The 7,020-nt window shown below is 44.8% G+C and overlaps 1 long non-coding RNA gene across 1 annotated transcript; it reads left to right on the top strand.

The window, feature by feature from the left end:
• The first annotated feature begins 1,271 nt into the window (after positions 1 to 1,271).
• Positions 1,272 to 6,340, top strand: LOC102494672 (uncharacterized). Its single transcript, XR_333231.1, has 3 exons — positions 1,272 to 1,586; positions 2,012 to 2,124; positions 6,090 to 6,340. It is a non-coding gene; the product is annotated as an uncharacterized LOC102494672 (long non-coding RNA).
• The last annotated feature ends 680 nt before the right edge of the window (positions 6,341 to 7,020 follow it).

The raw sequence follows: 7,020 nt of genomic DNA, 5'->3' as shown, positions 1-7,020 counted from the left end.
CTCCAGAGATGAGATTCCCTCCCCAACACTCCCCTCCACTACCACAGCAAAATCTGCCCCTCTTTCATCTCCTGTCCCATTTCTCTGAGTTTCTGCTAAGGTATTGTCGACTCTAGTGTTGATGATAAATAGCAAGATCCCCCATAAATATTGTTTTCATATGAGTAGGCTATCTGTAAAGATCAGAAGACCCTTCAAGTCCAAAGAAACGAGCTATGAAGCCAGGAAGTGGGAACCTGCCCAGCAGTCCTTCAAACCCCACCATGTAGGTAGCCACCTACTCTGTCTGGCCAGAATTAGCAGAGTTTCAGAGCCAGTGGGACTTGGAGGGTGTGTTTCCATCAGCCTCAGCTCCGACTGCGCCTTGGGCTGGTGTGTGTCTGCAGCGAAACAGGCAGCCGGTTCCATCTGAGCACGTCTCTGCTCAGCCTGGGTGAAGGGAAGTATCCAGAAGCCAGAGGGAAGGCTTTTTTTCTCTCCCATGATTTCAGAGGGCAATTGCTTGTGGAAGGGAAGATCACTAAAAGGGAGGGATTCATGCAGAACCTCGGTGCCCCAGTCCCCAGCTCCCCGAGCCTTACTTTGACAATTCACCAAGGTTGACTAACTTTACTCAGACCCCCGGGCTTCTCTATTCATCCCACACAGAACACCCTCAGACAGTGGTGTGGCTTCACATTGCTGCCCAGAGGAGGACATGTCAGCCAATAAGCAGGAAAAAAAAAATGCACATTTCTTGTTGAAAAAGTCCCAAATTGTAATATAACAGGGTGATTTTTTTTTTTTTTTTAATTTCCAAAATGTGTTTTTCCCCCAGAGTCCTTGAGCACAGACCTGTGGTTTTCTCTCTCCTGCTTTTACGGTCTATCTGCCTCTAGCCAAGAGACTTGGCTCTCCTCCCCCCTGAGTCAGAGTCTCGGCTGGTAGCTGAACCCAGGAAGCCCTGGCCCCACGTCTCTCTCTGGAACCACCAGACCACACAGCCTCCTGTGCTCAACCCTTTGGCTGGGTGTCCTGCCTCTTCTTTGTTTGGAAAGAGAGGTCTTACGTAACTCCACAACCTACTAAATGCTCCATTGTCTTCCACTGGGGAGAGTGCAGAATAACCCATTAGTGACTTATGACTTATCACAAAGATAGAATCTGTTGCTTAAGTAGCCACAGCCCCCGTGGAGCTGGCCTCACCTAGCTGACTTAGATCGATAACCAAGGAGGCTTAATGACCGTGGCCTTTGGGAGCACTCTAAGTTCAGTACAAGGTGCGGAACTACAAAGGCTGGTTCATCCATAGGTCACAGGATTTGCTCAAGCAGCACATGAAAGTCATTTGTAATTCCACATTGAGACAGGCACGGACAATTCTGATCTGATTACTCTTTCGCTAATCTGATTTTGATAAACAACTGATGAAAAGGGTGGTGTCTGGTCATCAGGGGAGAGATACTCAAGCGGAGAAATCAGTTTCTCTTATCTCACTGGGCAGGGATTTATTTCAAGGCTCCTGTTAATCACCTACAATGCCAAAATCTGTGACTGCTGCCCTGGACTGCAAGAGCCTTCTGAGCAGAATGACAGAAACCTATTGGGTAAGGTCTTCTCCTCCATCTTTATTTTCTATAAAGCTCTGATTAGCCCTATTGGGAATTCTAGTAATTGCTTTAAGCTGGCACCTCTAGAAAAAAATATATACCTCTTAGGATTCAATTAAAAATGAAAAGAACCTCTTCCTGGCGTTGCCAAGAAGCTTGCACTGTATGAGGCAACAGTGTAGACCAGGACGACTAAAACAGTGCGCTAGGTGACATTTCCATGTGATTCACTGCCAAAGCAGCCCTGGGGAGAGGTGTGGAGAGAGGGGGACAGCCTGCCACAGCCCACGCTCCCCTCCCCACGGACCTCAGAGTCTTTCAGAGGTCCCTCAGGCCCTTACTTATCTCTTTCTGCACAGACATTTTCTCATCTGGGACCAGCTATGTGACTAGTTTCAGGTGGAGGCACATTTCTTTTCCAGCTCAGTGACATGTGAGTCCTCAGCAAAGCTTTCAGAAAAGGTCCCTGAACTTGGTGAAGTGCAGCCATCTTCAACCGCCTTCGAAGCGTACCTGGGCAGCATGAAGAGAAGAGGTGAGAGGTCTCCCTGGCTGCAGCTGGCCCTCCCAATTCCCTTACCACCTCCACGTCATGGACCAAGTTCCTCGCCCGGATCTTGCATACCAAATGGAGAGTCTAAGAAATGTTACTGTGCTGAGTTCTGTGTGGAAATGAGGCTCAGGTCTCACCATGGTCAGCTCACTGAGTTTCAAAAGCTGAAAGTACATGGGACCAGCAGTTAGCGTAATGGCTATGTCGCTGGACTCCCATGTAGTTGACCACAGTTCGCGTTCCGGACCTGGTGGCTTAAAACTCACGCTGGGCACGTGTGCGTGCATGCCCAAGATCTCAAGAGAATGGTAGGAGAGGGGATTGTGGTGTGGCCATCCCCCCTGGGGGGGTGATTTCTTGCTTTCTAGCTCTCTGTCTTTCTGGTGAGCACATGCGCCCTATAGCAAAACAAAACAAAACAAACAAACAACTCTCCAAAAAAAGAAAAAAAAATTTTTTTGTTTCTAGGAGACGTGGCCCCCTGGGGGGGGTGATTTCTTGCTTTCTATCTCTCTTTCTGGTGAGCACATGCGCCCTATAGCAAAACAAAACAAAACAAACAAACAGCTCTCCAAAAAAAGAAAAAAAAATTTTTTTGTTTCTAGGAGACGTGGTGAAGTTTAAGTCCACTTCATTTTTCTTAAAAGAGAAAATGGAATTGCTTCCATTTTATTTGAATACAACATGCATCCAAAAATGAGTGGGGGCTACTCATCTGCAAGGACAATAACTGAAAAAGCAGAGCTTGACATGCTCAGGGGCAAGTCACTGTGAATCCATTTCCTTTCACTGCTAGCTGGCAACGTAGGAGGGATATAGACTAGAGGTTTGGAAGAAATTACCAAGGGACCTTGTAGAATCCCTACTTCTGCAGAATATTAAACAATCTGTTCTGAACATTATTAATAAAATAGTATACAACTGTCTTTCAGAAATGACTTCAATCAAATACTACCCAAAATCTATATATATAAAAAAAATTTAAAAAAACTTCCAACTGGAAATTATGGGAATTTACCAATTCCACAGAGATTCCAAATAGTATTACTGTCCCTTATTATTTGTCTCTGTCTCTTGGCCTCTTCTATCTCTAAAAATACTTCTGGTTTAGGGACTTTCTGAGACACAATCAAAACACAGAAGTTAAGAGACTGTATACAAGCAAACAATTGAAATATTAATAAAATATCACTTCAAGGTAATAATAAAAAAAAGTAAATAAACACACTCCTTAGGAATAGTCTATAAGACTAGCAGCTGGCATGGTAGTTAAGATGCTAGAATCCCACATAGCTGGTTCAAATCCCGAACCTGCTGACTTGAAAATCACACAAGGTGCCTGTGTGTCCATGCCCAAAATCCAAAGAGGAGAATGAAGGAGGAAGGATCGTGGCCTGGGCATCCCCCTTGGGGGGTGATTTCTCATTTTCCCTCTTTCAGTCCCTGTCTCTCTTGGATGATCACACACACCTATGAGAAAAAAAAAGAATAGCCCACAAACTTTGAGTCCATAAAAATAATATACAGAAACACAATCCTCTTTAACTAGACTTGGGATATCCCAGAGTAATTATATAGATAGATAGATAGATAGATGATAGATAGATATAGGTATAGATATATAAATAATTCATATATTTTAAGTTTTTGCCATAGGATGCATATGTTTACCAGAGCGAGAAAGAGAAAGAGAGAAAGTGAGAAATCACCTTCCAGGGAGATGACCACACTGTAATTCCTTCTCTTCCATTCTGCTGGGACTTTGGGAGTGCACACACACATAAGCCCAGTGTGATTCTCAAGCCTCCAGGTCCAGGACTCATACCATGGTCACCCATGTGGGAGTTCAGAGCCTTAACAACTCCACTATCTGCTGGCCCCCAAGTAATATTTTAAGGAGCACTTGAATTCAGTGTCTATATGCATTTGAAAGTCCTTACATTATGATCATTAAGAGTGTGGTTCTTGGATCAGCCCTGTAACCTAGTGGTTAAAGGAGCTGAATCTCACATGACTGACCATGGTTCAAATCAAAGCCCCCAAGGCTTGAAAAACATGCTGGGCATTTGTGCAAGTGTGTATGCCCAAAAGCCTATGAGAAGGAGAAATGGAGGAGAAAGGAATGCCATGTGGTCATGCTGCATTATGAGATGATTTCTCCCTTTGCCTGTCTCTGTCTCTGTCTTCAGCAAGTGCATATGCCCTCGGGCAATTAGAAAAATAAAAGAATATGGTTCTAGAATTAGACTGGCTGGAATTCTAGTGTGGACTTGGGCAAGTCACCTAAATTTTTTGTGCCTCTCTTCCTCAGTTTTCTCACCTGAAAGAACGATCTGGGTTTTGTGAAGAATGAATGAATGACTATTACACACAGTGGATTTAGGACAGTGCCTGTGGTCATTGCTATATAAGTGTTTGATGATGATAATGATGATGATTGTAAACTGCCAAGAAGTAGAAAGCCACAGGCACATCAGGAAACCAGGAAAATAGTGGTGGCACCTAAAATTCCCATAGCAAAGCAATCTACAGAAACACACAAGTTCATAGTTTCTGTCTTCTGGAACTGAAGTACAAAAGAGTAATTCCTCGACCATCTGCAAACATTAGATTGTGCAATACAGATAATTTTCTTGTGTTTATCCCTTAACCATGATCTCTACTCAATGGGCAAACTGGATCAGAGTTTCCAAGTCCTGGCATCTGGGAGCCCCAACACTCCCTCACCTGGGGGAATAATAAGCCAGGGCCTGAACAAGACTCCTAAAGCCCAAAGCCACTGCCCTGCTCCTATAGACGCACATGACTTCAGATGATAATAAATACTTCACACAGTCTTTTCACACTGTAAAAGAGCAGCAAAAACGTTGAGCAATAGGCAGTGTATACGGAAGGGCAGTCCACCATATTTGCTTTGGAGACTCTGGTGGGTTTATGAGTTGTTTGCACACATAATGTTTGACTTCTTTCTTTGGGCCCAGTCGACAGGATTATTTTCCTCCAACCTTCCCATTAGCTTTGTCCCTGAGCCCTGCCCAGCACCAGTAACTCAGGGTCCATGTAGGAGCAGGCCCTTGGCAAAGCCCTGGTATGTACCTTTACATGACAATACAATGGCTCATAGCAAACTGGGATCCTTGAATTCTACAGATCCATATGCAGACAGTCAAGGTCAGCCTTGGAATCCAAGAGATAAAAATCTTCAGAGGCTTTGTGAGAAGCATTTCCTGCCTGCCACATTGCCTGTCCCAGAAGCCCCATGGGTGGTGCTGGAAGAGACTGCAAGACTGTTCTGCTCAAATCTAAGTGTAAAGTTCTATAAATTGACATCTTGGGTACTCAGAAGAGCTAAGACAGATGAGAGTCAGATTTTTAGCATGCCTGTGAATTAAAAATAGACATTAAATACAGACGTGACCAGGCCTGGCACCGGTGGTGCACACAGTTAAGATGCTGGGCTCTCATGCTGAGATGGGAGAGATGGAAGGCCTGGGCTCCATTCTTAGTCCAACCTAAGGCCAGGTGTGGTGTGTGCACCTGTAAACCCAGTGACTCAGAAGACTGAGGCAGGGGTTGTGCTATTTTGAGGCTGGCCTGGACAACACAGTGACCTCTTGTCTAAAAGGGTGTGGTGGCATGTGCCTATGAGCCCAGCTATTTGGAGGCTAAAGCAGGAGGGCTGTGACATGACAAGACCCTGTCTTAAAAGCAACACCAACAAAAGAGCAAACTGACCAAAGTATCCTGTTAGAAGATGCCTTTTTTACCTTTATGGGAAAAGTCATGGGATCTGAGCTGACCATGACTAGACACTCCACACCACATCCGTTGCTCCAATAGTGCATCCTTGAGGTCAAAAGACAGACGTGGTCAACACCATCCTTGGCTCCACACCACCTCCCTCCTGTCCCAAGTTTACTCTCTTCCTCTGCTTTTCTTTCATGCAGAGAAAGAAGAACCAAAACCAGGGAAAAGGACGAAGGAGACAGTACCATGAAAATCTATGGATATTTGCCTACAGAGTTTTGTACTGTAACACAAAATAGAGTTTCTGGATGAGAGAGAGGTAGAAGCTCAGAGTGAATGCACATGTGAGGTATTCAAGATAAGGACTAGGTTTTCACATTGTGTTCCAGGGGAACCTGGGCTCTACTGATGCACACTTGTTTTTATTTTAATTTTATTGTTATTATTTTGGGGGAGGTTTTTGCTAGGGCGCGTGCGTTCACCAGAAAAAGAGAGACAGAGAGACAGAAAGCAAGAAATCACCCCCCCTGTGGTGGGGGGTGATGGCCACGCCACAATCCCTTCTCCTCCATTCTCCTCTCGGGATCTTGGGCACACACGCATATGCACCCGGTGTGAGTTTAAGCCACCAGGTCCAGGACTCAAACCACGGTCGACTATGTGGGAGTCCAGTGATATAGCCATTACACCAACTGCTGGTCCCTGCACACTTTTGTTAAAAGAATTAGGCTTTGGCACCAGCAGTTTGTGCGGTGGTTAAGGCGGCTGAAATCCCACATGACCCAGCACTGTTTGAATCCCAGATTCAGTGGCTTGAAAATCATGCTGGGTGCATGTGTATGTGTGCCCCAAATTCTAGGCAAATAGAAGAGAAGGGATTGTGATGTGACCAGCCCCTCCCCAGGGGGATGGGATTGATTTCTAACTCCCTCTCACTATCTCTCTTCTCTCTGGCAAGCACATGCACCCTATGGCAAAAACCTACCAAAAAAAAAAAAAAAAAGAAAGAAAAGAATTAGGCTTTGGGTGGGGTATTTATAAAATTACCAGATTTCAATTTGTTTTGTAGACATAGTATTTCTGTTCTTTTACCTCCATATTCCACTCCCATCTACATTCTCCATCTGGACA

Source organism: Tupaia chinensis, unplaced genomic scaffold (genome assembly GCF_000334495.1).
Source record: "Tupaia chinensis unplaced genomic scaffold, TupChi_1.0 Scaffold000028_1, whole genome shotgun sequence".
NCBI classification, from domain to species: Eukaryota; Metazoa; Chordata; class Mammalia; order Scandentia; family Tupaiidae; genus Tupaia; species Tupaia belangeri.
The sequence above is the reverse complement of the archived record's forward strand: the minus strand, read 5'-3'. Positions and strand labels throughout refer to the sequence as shown.